The 17361-nt window shown below is 40.7% G+C and overlaps 1 protein-coding gene and 1 non-coding gene across 11 annotated transcripts in view; both read right to left on the reverse strand.

Annotated features, from left to right (window-relative positions):
- The window catches only part of CDKAL1 (CDK5 regulatory subunit associated protein 1 like 1), a 678378-nt gene extending 671306 nt beyond the window's left edge, over positions 1-7072 (reverse strand). For 6 of the 10 annotated variants that reach the window (XM_024121823.3, XM_028479372.2, XM_055079731.1 and 3 more), the window contains exons 1-2: positions 7001-7072; positions 6127-6170 (exon numbers count right to left, since the gene is read on the reverse strand). The gene's annotated coding sequence lies outside the window, so the exon portion shown is untranslated. Of the gene's footprint in view, positions 1-6126; positions 6171-6493; positions 6820-6863; positions 6885-7000 lie in introns of those variants that run through there. The other 4 variants (XM_024121827.3, XM_055079734.1, XM_055079732.1 and 1 more) reach the window with 4 other exon arrangements.
- A 7849-nt stretch (positions 7073-14921) lies between these two features.
- Positions 14922-14994, reverse strand: TRNAE-CUC (transfer RNA glutamic acid (anticodon CUC)). The gene has a single exon. It is a non-coding gene; the product is annotated as a tRNA-Glu (tRNA).
- Between the last annotated feature and the right edge of the window lie 2367 nt (positions 14995-17361).

Genomic DNA, 17361 nt, shown 5'->3' on the forward strand with positions numbered 1-17361 from the left:
CTCTGGACGCACAGGCTCAGCGGCCATGGCTCACGGGCCCAGCCGCTCCGCGGCATGTGGGATCTTCCCGGACCGGGGCATGAACCCGTGTCCCCTGCATCGGCAGGTGGACTCTCAACCACTGCGCCACCAGGGAAGCCCAAATACTGACATTATTTGAGCAACTGGGTCCAACCAATGCCTGCAGCTAGATACAGCCCTGCCCTGCCCAGTCACGTGGGCTAGTAAATTCCCTCTGTGGCTCAAATTCATTTGAGTTGGGGTTTCTGTTCTCGCAAACAAGAGCCCTGGCCGACTCAGCAAACTATAGGTAAGGTGAAATGAACTCGGTTAGTCTTTCCCAAATTCATTCTATTTATTAACTATCAGTGAAGAAATAGTTCTGTGGTCAAATAAATTTGGGAAAGGCTGCCTCTTACAGGTTCCCAGTATGCATTAGTAGAGCAAGGACTGGGAAGAGCTGCGGTGAAGAAACTTAAACTCGCTGATCTTAAGAGTTTTCTTAAAATTAATTTCTCACAGAACTCCTCCTCATGAGGTACTGACGGTACTGAAAACAGAAGGCCTGAATGAAGCTGACCCTCAGATCCCCTCCCACATTCTGTACAGATGGATGACTTCATTCTCTTACCGGGAAATGGGTCTTTGCCCACATTAGCAATCTGTTACAATGAATGAACTGCCCAGCCCCCTTAGAACAATCCCTCTACTCTGACCTGCTCGAGCACAGAATTCCAGCCATGCTTCCTCTTCTTGCATCATCATTAATTGTCTCTTTACTGAATCATTACTATCTGGGTATAAACATACTGTTATTTCTCCCATTTGAAAAACAAAAACCTTATCCGGACCCCACTTCCTCTACCTACTATCTCCACCACATTTCTATCCTTTAAAAGAAAACTCCTTGCAAGAACTGTCTCCAATTCCCCCCTCCCATTCTCTACTAAACCGGGCTTTCACCCCGACCACTCCACCAAAACTGCTGTCCTGATTTCAGTGACTCACAACAGCGTACACGGCGGTCAATTCTCAGCCATCTCGCCTGACCCAGTCTGCAGCATCTGACACTATGGTCCATGCATTCCCTCCTAAAGCGATCTTCTTCACTGGCTTCTGGAACCCCACACTCTGAGTTCTCCTCCTACCATGTCAACCACTCCCCAGGTCTCCTTTCCTGGTTCCTCCTCATCTCTCCAACTTCTCAACATCGGAATGCCCCCAGGGCTCCATTACAGGACTTCTCTTCTCTAGTTACAGACACACCCTAGGTGATCTCATCCAGTCCCAAGGCCTTGCAATACCAACTGCATGCTTATATAACCAGCCCCAGTCCTCCCCTGAACTTCAGGCTCAGATGTCCAACTGCCTATTCAACACCCCTGCTTGAATGTCTAATAGTTATTTCAAAATTAAAAGGTCAAAAACAAAACTCTTGATCCTCTCCCCACCTTACCCCACCTGCAACCAACAACATCACACCAGATCCTCCCACAACCTTCCCCACCTCACTTAAAGGCAATCCCAACCTTCCACCCACTCAGGCCAAAAATCCTGGAACCATCCCTGACTCCTCTCTTTCCTTCACCCTAAATCCAATCCACCAACAAAAGCCTGCTGGCTTGACCTTCCAAATATATTCAGAATCTATTTCTGACCATACCCACTGTTACATTCTTGGTCCAAACCAACATTAACTCTTGCCTGGATTACTGTAATAGTCACCCTGCTTCTACCCTTAATTCCTGAAGGACACTTGCAGCACGTAAGCCAGGGATCCCTTTAAAACCTAAATTCTTCTCAAGCTTCTGATCAAAACCTTCCCTTGGTATTCCATCTCAGAGTAAAAAGCCCCAGAGTAAAAACTGCTACAAAGTTCTACAAGGACATAATCAGCTTCCTGTTACCTCTGTGACCCCACTTCCTACGGCTCTCCCCTCTCACTCCGCTCGGCCGCACGGGCACCCTGGCTGGTTCACACCCACCAGGAACACACTCATCTCAAGGTCTTCGTCTTGCCTGGAATGCCTTCAAGCCCTTTGGGACTTTGTTCAAATGTCACTAGTGAGGCCTTCCTGAGCAACTCCCACCTCACCACGTACACACACCTCCTATCCACCTTCCCCGCCTTGTTTCCTTACCACAGCACTTCACCACCTGCTTAGATATTACAGGGGAGCAAACTTGCCACCCCAAAATGTCTGCTTGCCACGCAGATTATTTTGAGCTGAAAACAATCAAGGACCAAAAGATTCAGGAAGAAACTGACCTTCCGAGTAAATGCCTAAAAGAATGTAAACAGAGCACCTGTTCCAGGGAAGGAATAATCACCACAGATAACTAAAGTATGAACTACGTGTGCAGACAGGGAGGAACCTAGCAAAGTCTGTTTGTTAAAACTCCTCTGTTACCAAACATTTGCTTTTCCATGGCATGGCAATTGCCTTCCTCCCCTCTGAGGTCCCAAACCACTACCCCCAAGATCCTCTTTCGTCTTTAGCTGAAGACAAAAGGGTTTAAGGCAAGGGTTTCAACCACTTGGGAGAGTTACTGTTTGCCTGGGTCTCTCCCATGTATACATGTTATTAAACTTTCGTTTGATTTGCCTCCTGTTAATCTGTCAGTTTAATTCTTAGACCAGCCAGAAGAACCTAGAAGGGTAGAGGAAAATTTCTTCCTCCATGAAAATATCTTCATTATTTTGTTACTATCTCTTTCTACTAGGATATATACTCTCGGGGGGATGGAGGGGGGGCGCGGGGGAGGTAAAGGCTTTTGGGTGCTTTGTTCACTGCTTTATCCCAGGCGGTGCCTAGAACTGTCTAGCACACTGCAGCTTCTCAATAAATACTTTTTACTGTACACTACCCAGTCTAACAAAATATGCCCCCTCTGCTACCTCCCACTCTACCCCAACTGTAATAATCTTTCAGACATTCTCTGAGCAGGCCAAACTAGCTTCTGACTCAGGGCCTTCACACTTGCTCTTCCTCTGCCTTGAATATCATCCCCAGATATTCGTATGCCTTGCTGCCTACTTCTCTACTCAAATGACACCTTTGAGAGGCCTTTTCCTCATCACCCTAAAACAAGGACACACTGATTAGGCATCCCACACATTCTCACCAGCCTCTAGCCCACTTTATGCTTCACTTTTCTTCATAACACTTACCTACCTGACTCCATATATATAACTGCATCTGTCTTTCTCACTACAGTGTAAGCTCCATAAGAACAAGGGTGTCATCTCTTTTTCACCACTATATCTACAACACCTGTAACAATGCCTAGCACACAGCAGGCGCAGAGTATCTGTTGAATGAATGGATAAATAAACACTTGCTTAAGCTGAATTTAGCTAGTCTTTCTATAACATAGGAGGAAATTCTTACAGTAGGTGGGAAGGTGAAATAAATACCTAACCCCTAAGGTTTCTTCTATAAACTATGACTCTAAGAAATAACATAGTTAAGTGAGAAAGGCTAAGACCAGGTAGTGTCTTTCAATGTTACTAAAGAACTACTGAAGGATTATAAATTGAATGACATATATTAATTTTTTTTAATTACACAATATTTACATCCCACACACAACTGCTTATGGATCCACTGAAGGGAAACAGTATGGAAGAAGAGAGATGAGAGGTGTCCACTGCAGTAGACATACAATATCAGAGTTAGGGAAGCAAGGAACACTGCAAAGCCTCTTATTTTACAGAACTGAAATCCAGAGGAGCTAAAAGATTTGTCCACTGATAGAGCTAAAATTAGAACCTAGGCCCTCTCTCAACACCAAGCTCTCCCCACATGGCTCTGCCTCATTGGCAAAGCACAAATAATGCAAGAGTCTACCGCAACCCTAAGAAAGAAAAACATTCCAGAAAAAAATGGGCAAAGGCAAAACCATCAACACACTTAAGAAATGCAAATACCCATTAAGCATAGGAAAGAATGCTCAAACACACTAAGGGCATGTGTTTAAACAAGGAGTTATTTTCCATCTACCCCACTGATAACAGACTGACAAACACCCAACTGTTAGCAGAAAGCATGGTAAAACTGACATACCCTTTCTGAAGGGCAATCTGGCAATACATATCAAACTTTAAAACTTATATCCTTTTGCCCAGCAATTCCAGTTCCAGAAATTCACTCTAGGGAGACAAAAGAGACAAATATATAATGCAGAGGTTCCTAAACCTGGCTGCATATAATAAGCACCTGAACAAACTCACTCATCACTATTAATTAGCTCAAGTTCTTACTGCCAACGAACTGGTAAATGGAATCGTTAGCCTTCAGAAATTATTAAATACGTGAATAATAATGAAAGTTTGAGAATAAAAGGAAAGCAAGATAGTAGTTAAATGAACCACAGGATTGTATAAAGTTTTTTCTCAAAGGTAGAGGAAATCAAGTTTAATAAAGGAAATAAATACAGTAAGTGAAAAAAGGAGATATTGAAAATGATGAAGAGAGAATAATAGAGTACTGGTTACTTACAGAGGTGATTTATTAGGAGACCTTTTATAATAGCAAATACCCAGGCCCCATTCTCCAGAGTGGAATTTAAGGATGTGAAGGTAAAACCTGCCCAGGTGATTCCACTATACACCTCTGATTGAGAACCACTGTTCTCCTACAGCAAAGGTTTTCAGTCTTGAGTGTTCATTATAGTCACCTGAGGAGCTATGGAAAATTACCGAAAACTGAGCCCTGCGCTAGTTGAATCAATCGCTAGAACGGAGCCTGGACATCAATATTTTTTAAAACTTTCCAGTAATTCTCATATGTGTTGCCACAGTTGTGAACCAAAGTCCTACACCAGTAGTTTTCACAGTGTGGTTCCCACACCAGCACAATTAGGGTCACTGGGGAACTTGTTAGAAATGAAAAGTCTGGGGTCCCACTCAAAATCTACTGAATCAGATACTGAGTAAAGCTCAGCAATCTTTAACAAGTCCTCCAGGTGATTTTGATGTGCACTAAAGTTTGAGAATCACTGTCCTAGAGTTATTCTTTCATAAAATCATCTAGAATGCTTGTCAAAAATATATTACCTGGTCAGCTTATTTTCAACAAGGGTGCCAAGAAAATTCAATGGGGAAAAGAGTAGTGTTTTCAACAAACGGTGCTGGGACAACTGGATAGCCACATGCAAAGAATGAAGTTGGATTCCTACTTCGCATCGCATACAAAAATTAACTCAAATTGATTGCAGACCTAAATTTAAGAACTAATGCTATAAAACTCTTGGAAGATAAGATAGGTATAAATGTTCATGACATTAGATTAAGCACTGGTCTCTTAGTTATGATACCAAAAGAATAAGCAACAAAAGAAAAAACAGACTGGACTTACGTTTAAGACTTTCATATTTAAGACTTTCATGCTTCAAAGGACACCATCAAGAAAGTGAAAAGAGAGCTCATACAATTGGAGAAAATATTTGCAAATCAAATGTCTGATAAAGGTCTGGTATCAGAACACATATAGAACACTTACAAATCAACAACAGAAAAATAACCCAAAGAAAAATATGAGCAAAGGGTTTGAACAGACATTTCTCCTAAGAAGATATACAAACGACCAATAACATGATGAGATGTCAACATCATTAGCTATCAAGAAAAAGCAAATCAAAACCACAATGAGACACCACTTCACACACACTAGGATGGCCAGAATAAAAAAGACAGAGAACAACAATGTTGATGAGGTTGTGCATTAGCTCACCCAGAGAAAGAGAACAGAATGTCTTCTAATTGGAAAGAGGACAGGACCAAGCCTTAAGGAGCTCCATATCTACCTGCCATACAGAGGAGAACCAGCCTATAACGGAGATCAAGAAGAAGCCACTAGAGAAGAAGAAAATCAGTGGGTCACAAAAGGAAAAGGAAGCGAGCATGTGAAAGAGGTGGACATGGTCAGTGCTGCTCAATGCAGGTAATGCAAAGTTAAGTAAAATGAATGGAAACGTTTCTTGGATTTAGTGATTGGGAGATCTTGGCGTTTCCAGATAATGATGGTGACAAAATCACTAAGAAATTAAAATTAGGCTACGTTTCTACACGTTATAATATGTAACACGTCACTCCAACATAAAAGGCTTAAAATAAATGAGTACCTTGATTATTCGCAATTAGTCTCAAATCTTCTTGAAAGATGAGTCTGGAAAATAAAAACTGATTAGAAAAAGCAAGCTCACAACAACTTCACCAAACCACAGTAAGGACTCTTTAAAACTACCTAAAAGGGATTAAACTCCATAAAAGGCTACTTTATACATCAGGGTTAATGATGTTCCATGCTACTCCCAATTTCTTTCTGATTAGGACAGGTGTGTTAACATCTGCCACATTTGCTATGACTGAGATCCAGCCTCTGGCCGTAGTTAATAAATACTATCCAGCACTACAACACGTCTGCGTGATTCAAGTAATACCGAGAACTACAAAACAGAAATATGGCAATGAAGTAAGTATCCACATCACCTGACACACGAAAGACACGTGTCGTCCCGAGATTCAGAAAGAGGTTTTATCAGTAAACAAGAAGGAAGAGTGAAAAATCAAGACACCTAATCTTCAGACCAACTTCAGTTTAAATTTCTGAGATACAGCTCTGTGAAAGCTAGGTAACTGTGAAAGCCTTGTTCCGTCCCACAAACTCACTAACGCAGAAAGTGGGAAAACTAATGAAGTTAGATTTGACAATAAGCAACGAGTTCCCTTAAATACTCCTCACAGCCCTGCAGCACCTAAGGCCAAAGACCCGTCCTCACTTCTGGCAGCGCTACCTGCCTCCCAATTCCCCCAGCCCAGCTGGTAAGTTCCCTTTTAACTGCGAAACAAACAAGCAAACCTCCCGAGAAAGACTAAAACTGGGGAAACGAGGCTCCGCCGTAAAAGGAACTCTGGCCAAACTCTGCCCCACACTGATCCACCCGCCACCCTTATCCAGCAGTCAGGAAATAACAAGCCAGCCAAAAGTAAGAGAACCTAAACGCCACTCTCCGGAAACTGCAGCGACTTTAGATGGAGCTCGCCATGACACATACGTCCCGCCACGTTTCTTTACGCATGCTCGGAGACGGTGGCCCGGAGAGATCAAATTACATCATCGCTGGAAGTGCGCGTTCAGGTTCAACTTGGTTTAGTAATGATTTCGTTTAACGATTCCTTTGGTTGCCAGAACGAAAATAAGACCTTCAAGACCTCGAGTTCTTAGAATCGTTTAATAGCTAACTTCTCCTGAGCTCTTACTACGTGTCGGGTACTGTGTTCAGAGCTTTCCATAAACATTATCTCCCCACTTATTTATTATTATACTTATTTTACAAAAGAGGAAACTGGGAGTTTAACTACGTGCCCAAAGTGATTCTGGTAGTAGTGACTGTCCTCTGTGCTAAACCCAACTCTGCCGGACTCCCAGATAATCTGTTCTTTTCATTACATTTTACCAGCTTCCTCGACCTTTTGTGAAAAGAGGTCGTATTAAAGAAAATGGAGAAGGGTAAAAAGATAACAGTTGGATTAAACTTAATATAGAACATTGACCACCAAGAAAGGTTTTTTGTTGTTGTTTTTTTGTTTGTTTTAATGCTTAGAAGGCAGTCTAGTAGAAGCAGTTTAGCAGAGAAAGACAACTTTCATGGAGTATATACAGATTCTGACCTGGTTACCTTACATGAGTTATCTCACCTTATTATTCTTTACCCCAGACACTGACCTTGTTTACCAGAAAAGCATTTCCACTTTAGAAAGTGAAGACAATAGCCATGAACAGGAAGTCGAAATTATGCGTGACTCTGGGTTTCACAGTGATTTGGGGCAATTGACTTATTTTGTAAATGACTTTCCTAGTGCATTTCCCTCTAGCTAAAATGGCACCCTTTGCTCATCCAAAAAAAAAAATCTGAACTGTGACCTGAGGTCCACAGCAGTCTTCACCCAGCTGAATTAGAATTGTGTGTTTATGTTGCCCCAGCTCTTTCACTAGGACCAAAAGTAGGCCCTGGGTCACCTTCTTCTTGGTGGTAATCCCACTGCCTAGCTCATAATCTTGCACTTAATAGCCTCGCAATAAACATGTTGAATCAATGAATGAGTGCACCCCTTCTCCCCAAGATCTGGTTAAGTTCAAACAAATTTCATTGAGTGCATACCATATGATATGCACTTGCTGGATGCTGGAGCTAGAAAAGAAGAAAGACACGCCCTACCACGGTTCCAGGCTACTGCAAGGATATAGCTTCAGTAGAGAAGAGCAGTCCCTATGGAAGATGAATGCAAGAGGCCTGTGGGGCACAACAGAGAGATCAGGACTTCCCCCAGGGGTGAAGTGAGGGAAATGGACAAAGGTATTCCACACTGGGGAGACAGTGAGGGCCAATGCATGGGGGCCTGAAACTATAAACTATTGTACATTATAAAAGCAAAAAAGAGTAATGTTGGATGATAGCAGAGAAGGCTGGAAAGGAAAGTGCAGGGATCAGATTAAGGTGAGTCTTGTTTGCTAAAATAAAGACATTAGACCTAATCCTGGATGTATCGGGTAGCATGAAAATGTCTGAGCAGAATATTCTCTCAGGAGGCTGGGTTTGAGGACAACATGAAGAAATAGTGAAAAGCCTAAATCAAGTTGTTGGCTGTGAGCAATGGGAAAATGAAAAGGGAGGACAGAAGAGACTGAGGAGGTAAAATCGGCAAGACTTAGAGATTGATAGGTGTAGACGAGGATACAAGGAAGTTTCCAAGTTTGGGGATAAAGCAACTGACACCAGTACTTCTCTGGTGAAATTAATTTAATTAATTAATTTTAATTAATCATTTAATTAAAATTAAATGATTTTAATCTGAATCATTTGAAAAGCCAGTGACACTACCTCTAGGAATTTAACTTATGGAAATGCTCACAGTTACACGAAATGACATACGTGCCAGGTTATTCTTTGAAAGTTTGCTTGCAATAGCAAAAGACTGAAAACTCTCTCTGGCTTCTCAATAGGGAATTGGTTAAATATCTTTATGGTGTCTACAGCTCCTGAAAAAGAAAAAGGTTGCATTTAATGCACTATCTATTCTTAAGTGGAAAAAGAAATTTGCAACATAGTGCATAGAGTGTATGACTATAGTTATAACTACAGTTTTATACATGTATAAAATCTGTGGCAGAATATATAAATAATTGGTAACGGCGTCATGTCTCTGTGAAAAGGAACTGAGTGGCTAAAGGAAGATTTGCTTTTCCCTGTATATCATTTTGTACCTTTTATTTTTGTACCATGCAGATGTATTATTTATTCAAAAAATAAATGGATGTACTTTATAAATAAAATGACATTTGATAATTTATAATTTACTGGCTTATCTGTTACACTGTAGTATTTTCTTTCATATGAATATTTAAATTTTAAATCTTTTTATTATGTTAAGATATACATAACGTAAAATTTACCATTTTAACCGTTTTTAAGTGAACAGTTCAGTAGCATCGAGTACATTCACATTTTTGCACAGCCATCCATCTCCAGAACATTTTCATCTCCCCAAACTTACACTCTCAACCTGTTAAACAATAAGTCCCTAATCCCCCTTTTCCCCAGCCCCTGATGACCACCATTCTACTTTCTGTCTGTATGAATCTGACTACTATAAGTTCCTCATATAAGGGGAATCATACAGTATTTGTCCTTTTGTTACTGGCTTATTTCACTTAGTATAATGTCTTTGAGGTTCATCCGTGTTGTAGCATGTCAAATATCCTTTCTTTTTAAGGCGAAATGATATTCCATGATATGTATATACCACATTTTGTTTACAAATTTTAAATATTTATGCTTTGTTTCTCAAATTAGATTGTAAACTTCATAAGAATAGACACTCCATATTGTTATTGTTTTTTTCAGCCAACAATATAATATTAAATGCCTTATAAATGTTGGTGGTAGACAAACCAATTCGTGTATACAAAGACATGCTAAAAATGCAAGTGAATCTATAAAATAATAGTAAAACCTAACATTTTTTGAGAACTTATATGTGTGTGCCAGTAACCATCCTTAGCCCTCTATGTGAATTATCAAATGTTTTCATCACAATGACTCTATAAGTTATCCTATAAATTAGGAGTACTATTATTATCCTCATTATCCCCTTTTTACAGAAGAGAAAACTGAAGCTTAAGCAGTCTGACTTCAGGGACTTTTTTTTTTTTTTTACTCTATACTTCAGAAGAAAGAAACTGTATACTTTCATTAAAAATGCAAAATTTCAAATAAAGAAAAACATTGGAGAGAAAAAAGAAAAGAATGATAAGGGAAATGTGCAATAAAATCTATAAACCTTCAGAGTAATTAACTCAATCTTTTCATATTCTTTACAGTGAAAATCAAAGAGAAAATGTGGGCAATAATGAAGTTAGAGAATTCTTACCATCTCAGCCACTAACCAAGAAAGAATAAAATTAAGTTATAAAAATTTAGGAGCACAGGGGCTTCCCTGGTGGTGCAATGGTTAAGAATCCGCCTGCCAGTGCAGGGGACACAGGTTCGAGCCCTGGTCCGGGAAGATCCCACATGCCACAGAGCAACTAAACCTGTGCTCCACAACTACTGAGCCTTTGTGCCACAACTACTGAAGCCCATGTGCCCTAGAGCCTGTGCTCTGCAACAAGAGAAGCCACCACAATGAGAAGCCTGCACACCACAACAAAGAACAGCCCCTGCTCGCCGCAACTAGAGAAAAGCCTGCATGCCGCGATGAAGACCCAATGCAAAAATAAAAAACAAATTAATTAATTAAAAAAAAATTTAGGAGTACATATCTTATTTTTGTTTGTTGTGTTTGTTTTTTGTTTTTAGGAGCACATATTTTAGATTTAGCTTATGATTTGAGTAATTAGCTAGTGTACTTATAAATGTGTTCCAATCAGTATCTTTTTATGATAAATAAATCATGCATTTAATTCACTCTTGAAAAGCGATAGTAAGTGTATATGAAATTTTCTGTGTAGAATATTAGATAAGTTTAGTAGAATGAAATTTAAAATGGATTAATCTATTATATATGAGATAAGTATGTGTTCTCAATTTTTAAAGTTCAGCAGGTCAACATGTATTATGCAAATATATTATTATTTATGTTAGCTTCCCACTGCATGTGGTGGAAAGCTAACTGGAATTTCTTAATTACAAAAGGATGAGGGGGCACATGAAAATTAATGCTAGACCCAGGAATTTTGATTGGATCTGGTAAATTGTCAGAGTAAATTCCCCAGCTCGACACCATACAACTCAAGCAGTTTTTAAGCAAGGCTTTTCAGGTGTTTGTTTTCGTAAAGGATTAAAAATAAGGAAATAAGTTAGGAGATTATCACAGTGGTCTAAATATGAAACGAAGAAGAAAGATGGTGATCGTAGAAATAGAGAAAAAAGAAAGGAGACAAGAACGGTCAAAAGAAAATTTGCCCCAAACAGGTGAATGCTTCAATGTAGAGGATAAAAGGGAAGGACACTGATGTTCTTAAATAAACTGAGAAAAGATTATATAAAACATGATGTGAAATAAATTAACCTGCTGTTGTCTTTGGGCTAATGCTGAATTTTCTCCATGTAATCTAACCACTAGAGGTCAGAGTGCTATACTTCTAATGTCAACTATTCTATCAATTTACACAAATTGGTTTGGCTCATTTCTGTAATTAATTGTACCTTTTCCTTCTCCCACTCTCACTATGGGTGGTTTGGGGGCTGTTTCTGTGGCCCGGGCCAAAGCCACGAGATCACCACATTCCCTTGCCTCACGGCAGGTAACCCATGCCAGGCCAGAGTGAATTCTGGGCTCTCAGTCAAGTGGGAGAATCTGTGGTTGGAGCTTCCAGGGCTGCCACGTGGAGAACACCTGCCTGAGACCCAGGCTATTTCGGAGGAAAGTAGAGCTGAGCGATGTAGGGAGAAATCAATAAGTTCTGAGGACAGCTGTAAGCCCCCTACATCCACATGCCTGGAGCTAGACTTACTTCTGAGCTCTTCAGTTCTGTAAACAAGTAAATCCCCCCTTTTTAATCCCTGAAGCTAATTTGAGTGGATTTCTTTCACTTGCAACCAAGAGTCCTGGCTCATCTTATTTTTACATATTCTCTTAGCTTTTAAACAATTTATAACAGTTGTCTAGCTCCCTGATTGGTAAAGAGACATATGATGTTTTCTCTGTCCTTCAGTAATATATGACTCAAATAACAAAATTACTGAGTTATATAATAATATATTTATTGAGTATATACAGTGCACCAAGGACGGTTTTAACACTCGGGGGAAAAAAAAAAAAAAAAACAGACCAAGATCTCAGCCCTCTTAACAGTTTATATGACAGCAGGTAGAGATAGATAATACATAATAAGTATGATATAAATAAAAATTATATATTGTGTTCAGAGGTGATAAAATGGCCAAAAATATGCTGCACATTAAGGAGAACCAAGAATGAAGAATGCAATTTTTTTTTTTTTTTTTTTTTTTTTGTGGTACGCGGGCCTCTCACTGTTGTGGCCTCTCCCGTTGCGGAGCACAGCTTCCGGACGCGCAGGCCCAGTGGCCGTGGCTCACGGGCCCAGCCGCTCCGCGGCATGTGGGATCCTCCCGGACCGGGGCACGAACCCTTATCCCCTGCACCGGCAGGCGGACTCCCAACCACTGTGCCACGAGCGAAGCCCGAATATTGCAATTTTTAAAGATGGACTTGCAATTTTTAAGCCTACATTGGTAGGCTCATTGAGAAAAAGACCTTTAGGCAAAAGCTTGAAAAAGATGAGAAGGTTAGCAAAGGAATGTGTGGGGAGAGAGCATTCAAGTAAAAGGGACCGGCCAATGGAAAGCCTCTAAGGGAAGAGCACACCTGCTGGGTTCAAGAGATAGCAGGGTCCATCAACAGATGAATGGATAAAGATGTGAGATATATATATATGATGGAATACAACTCAGCCATAAAAAAGAATGAAATTTTGCCATTTGCAACAACATGAATGGACCTGGAGAGTATTATGCTTAGTGAAATAAGTCAGACAGAGAAAGACAAATACTCTATATGATATCACTTACACGTGGACTCTAAAAAATAAAACTAGTGAATATAACAAAAAAGAAACAGACTCAGGTATTAGAGAACAAACTAGTGGTTACCAGTGGGGAGAGGGAAGTGGGGGAGGGGCAAGACAAGGGCAGGGTATTAAGAGGAACAAACTACACTGTATAAAATAAATAAGCGGGGCTTCCCTGGTGGCGCAGTGGTTGCGCGTCCGCCTGCCGATGCAGGGGACACGGGTTCGTGCCCCGGTCGGGGAGGATCCCACGTGCCGCGGAGCGGCTGGGCCCGTGAGCCACGGCCGCTGGGCCTGCGCGTCCGGAGCCTGTGCTCCGCGACGGGAGAGGCCACAACAGAGGGAGGCCCGCGTAAGCCTGTGCTCCGCAACGGGAGAGGCCACAACAGAGGGAGGCCCGCGTACCACAGAAAATAAATAAATAAATAAATAAATAAGCTACAAGGATATATCGTACAACACAGGGAATATAGCCCATATTTTATAACTATAAGTGGAGTATAACTTTAAAAATTGTGAATCAAAATTCTTGTATGTTGTACACCTGAAACTTACATAGTATTGTAAATCAACTGTACCACAAGAAAAATAAATAACTAAATAATTTTTTAAAAAAGAGAGAGAGACAGCAGAAAGAGCAGAGTAGTTGGAATGGAGTAAGTAACAGGAAAAGATGTCACAGAGTGAACAAAACCAGATCATGTGTGGCCTCATGGGCCATAGTCAGAACTTTGGCTTTTACTCTGGAAGAAATGGGAGGCTTCAGAAGGTTTTGAGAGAAGGGGTGGATCGAGGATGTCAGTTAGAAAGCTGTTGCAATAATCCAGGCAGGTACTGGCGGCATCCTGGACTAGGGAGGCAAGAGGAGGAGGTGATAGGAAGTGGTTAGATTCTGGACATATTTGAGGACACAACCCGTAGAACTCCCTGTAGCCTGGATTTAGGGTATGAAGGAAAAAAAGAGAAATGAAGGATGCTGACTTCCAAGTTTTGGGCCTGGACTATAAGAAGAATGAAAGTGCTACCAATGGAGATGGAACAGATTGCAGAAGGGGGAAATCAGGTTTCAGTATATTCTTAATTTGTTTGCCTTTTATTATTTTTTTCTTTTGAAGTAAATTTAGATTTTTTTAAGTTGCAAAATTATTACAATTAATTCGTGTATAACCTTCACCCAGCTTCCCCAGATGATAACATTTTACATAACCAAAGAATAATTATCAACACCAGGAAATTAACATTGCTATGATACCCAGTCTAGGACACTTCTTCATTCTTCCTTTGTCTTTCCTGACTTTGACACTTTTGAAGAATACAAATCCGTTATTTTGTAAAATGTCCCTCAATTTGAGTTGGTCTGATGTTTGCTGATGACTAAATTCAGGTTGCGAATTTTTGGCAATACTACTACAGAAGTGATGCTGTGCCCCTCTCAGCCCATCATATCAGGGAGGTACATGATGTTTATATGTCTCATTTACCAGTGATGTACTTTGAACATGGCCTCTGCAATGTAAAGTTACTATTTTTCCCATTATTATTAGTAAGTGTCTTGTGGTTAAGACACTTTGAGAGTATGTAAGTATCCTGTTTCCCAGAGTGTATTTGCCCGCCATTTTAGCATCCCTTAATGATTCTGGTAGACAAGAATTATTACTGTGCTATTTGACAAATGGTCATTTTCCATTTCCATTACTCCTTCTACTTTTATTATTAAATGAGCTTGGCCAAACCATTGGCCTTCATGTTAGCATCTGTGTTCTTTTGACATGTCTGCATTTTTTTTTTTTTTTTGGCTGCGCTGTGCGGCTTGTGGGATTTTAGTTCCCTGGCCAGGGATTGAACCTGGGCCCTTGGCAGTGAGAGTGCAGAGTCCTAACCACTGGACTGCCAGGGAATTCCTGCATTTTTTTTTTTTTTGCACTTCCTTATTTTCTGGCTCCACAAGATGCCCTAGGCTCATCTTGCACTTTCTCTGCCCTATCCCTGGAATCAGCCAGTTCTCCAAGGAGTAGTGGTTCCTTTTAGTGGGAAATGGTATTTAGAAACTGGACATGAGCTCATTGCTGTTGGGTGGCATTATTTCAGAAGCTCAGTTTTAAAACCTATTAAACTTGAGATATCTATGAGACATCCAATTGGACTGTTAACTTGGCAGTTATAATTATGATTCTGAAGTTTAGGTGAGAAATTTAGGCTAAAGATATAAATTTGGGAGTTACTGGTGTATAGATGATATATAAAGCCAAAATACTAAATGAGATTAGAATTGATATAAAAAGTGAAGAGGATCAAAGACTGAGACCTGGGGGCACTCCAATACTAAGATGAGGGAGAAGAAGAATCAGCAAAGAAAACTGAGAAGGAACAACTAGTGAGGTAGGAAGAAAACTAAGGGGCTTCCCTGGTGGCGCAGCGGTTGAGAGTCCGCCTGCCGGTGCAGGGGACGCGGGTTCGTGCCCCGGCCCGGGAAGATCCCATGTGCCGCGGAGCGGCTGGGCCCGTGAGCCATGGCCACTGAGCCTGCGCGTCCGGAGCCTGTGCTCCGCAAAGGGAGGGGCCACAACAGTCAGAGGCCCGCGTACTGCAAAAAAAAAAAAAAAGAAAAAGAAAACTAAGAATGTTGTATCCCAGAAGCCAAATGATAAAAGTATATCACGGAGGCTTCCCTGGTGGCACAGTGGTTGAGAATCTGCCTGCTAATGCAGGGGACACGGGTTCGAGCCCTGGTCTAGGAGGATCCCACATGCCGCGAAGCAACTAGGCCCATGAGCTACAACTACTGAGCCTGCGCGTCTGGAGCCTATGCTCCGCAACAAGAGAGGCCGCGATAGTGAGAGGCCCGCGCACCGCGATGAAGAGTGGCCCCTGCTCCCTGCAACTAGAGAAAGCCCTTGCACAGAAACGAAGACCCAACACAGCAAAAATAAATAAAATAAATTAAAAAAAAAAAAAGTATATCATGGAGGAAGGAATGATCAACTGTCAAATTATGCTGATAGGTCAAGTATGATGAAGACTGAGAATAAATCACTGAATTGAGCAACCTGAAAGGGTAGTTTTGGTGGAACGGAGTGAGTAAAAGTTGAATGAAGTGGATTCAAGGGGGAGGAAGGGAAGAGAACTGGAGATAGGACTTACAGACAACTTTGAAGATTTACTGCAAAGAGGAGTGAAAATATAGGACTGTAGCAGTGGAGAAAATGGGTTCAAAAGGAAGGAAAAATTTTTTTTAAGATAGGAAAAACAAGAGCATGATGATATGCTAAATGAGAACAATCCCTTGGAGATGGGGAAATTCACGGTATTGTACAGAGAGGGGGAAACTGCTGAAGTCATATTCCTGAGAAAGGACAGTGACTATTTTCTAAGCATTACATCATAGTAACTGAGATATAAATATTCGGAAAATAAATAAAGGCTGTTCACTTAGTTTAAAAAAATCAAATACATTTGGCTGTCCGCAACGGGAGAGGCCACAACAGTGAGAGGCCCGTGTACCGCAAAACAAACAAACAAACAAACAAAAACACACATTTAAAGAAACGTGACTTTTTAAAAACTAGAGCTTTCTAATAAGACATTAGCAGTGACCAAGAGTCAACTAAAATATTATACTGGAGATATATTTCACTGGCAAGCATTCAGAATGTCGTCACTGCCAGGAAAATGTGGAAACAGAAAATCCTTTTTTTCTTTTTCTTTTTTTTTCTTTTTAACCATAGGATACTCATGGCTTTTGTTTTTAAAAATGCATTCATTAAATGCTCTCTATTAGTCATATCTCTCACTGGCTTCTTTCCAAATACTTTCTTACAAGTGATAAATCTGTAGGGGAAATGCAGAGATTTGCAATTCCACAGAGAGAAAATCTCTTTGAGAGAGTGAGCGGTGGGAAAAATAAAGGCCACGGAGGGCTTTACTAGGCAGAAACTCTCTGCCAGATAACAGAACAACTCTTGCAGTAGCTGATTTCATGAGAATATACCCCCTGAAGCTACAGAGAAACCAGGTTTAAACTGCAACAGCTAGGAGGGGAGGAAGAAGATGGAGTGTCCAGTTTTGGATTATTTGGTTTATTTGGTTATTCTAAATTTCTCAAAGACCCCCTTGGGGTTGTTGTCCATTCAGTTGGAGAGTAATAGCAGAGATCAAAAGGAAAAGCAAGCCAGGAAAAAAATAAAGGAAACAAGACTTTTTGTCTTCTTTGTTGTGTTCTTATATTTACCTTCTTTAATTTCTCAATAAATGATTTGTAAGGAGG

Source organism: Physeter macrocephalus, chromosome 18, assembly GCF_002837175.3.
Source record: "Physeter macrocephalus isolate SW-GA chromosome 18, ASM283717v5, whole genome shotgun sequence".
Classification (NCBI taxonomy): domain Eukaryota; kingdom Metazoa; phylum Chordata; class Mammalia; order Artiodactyla; family Physeteridae; genus Physeter; species Physeter macrocephalus.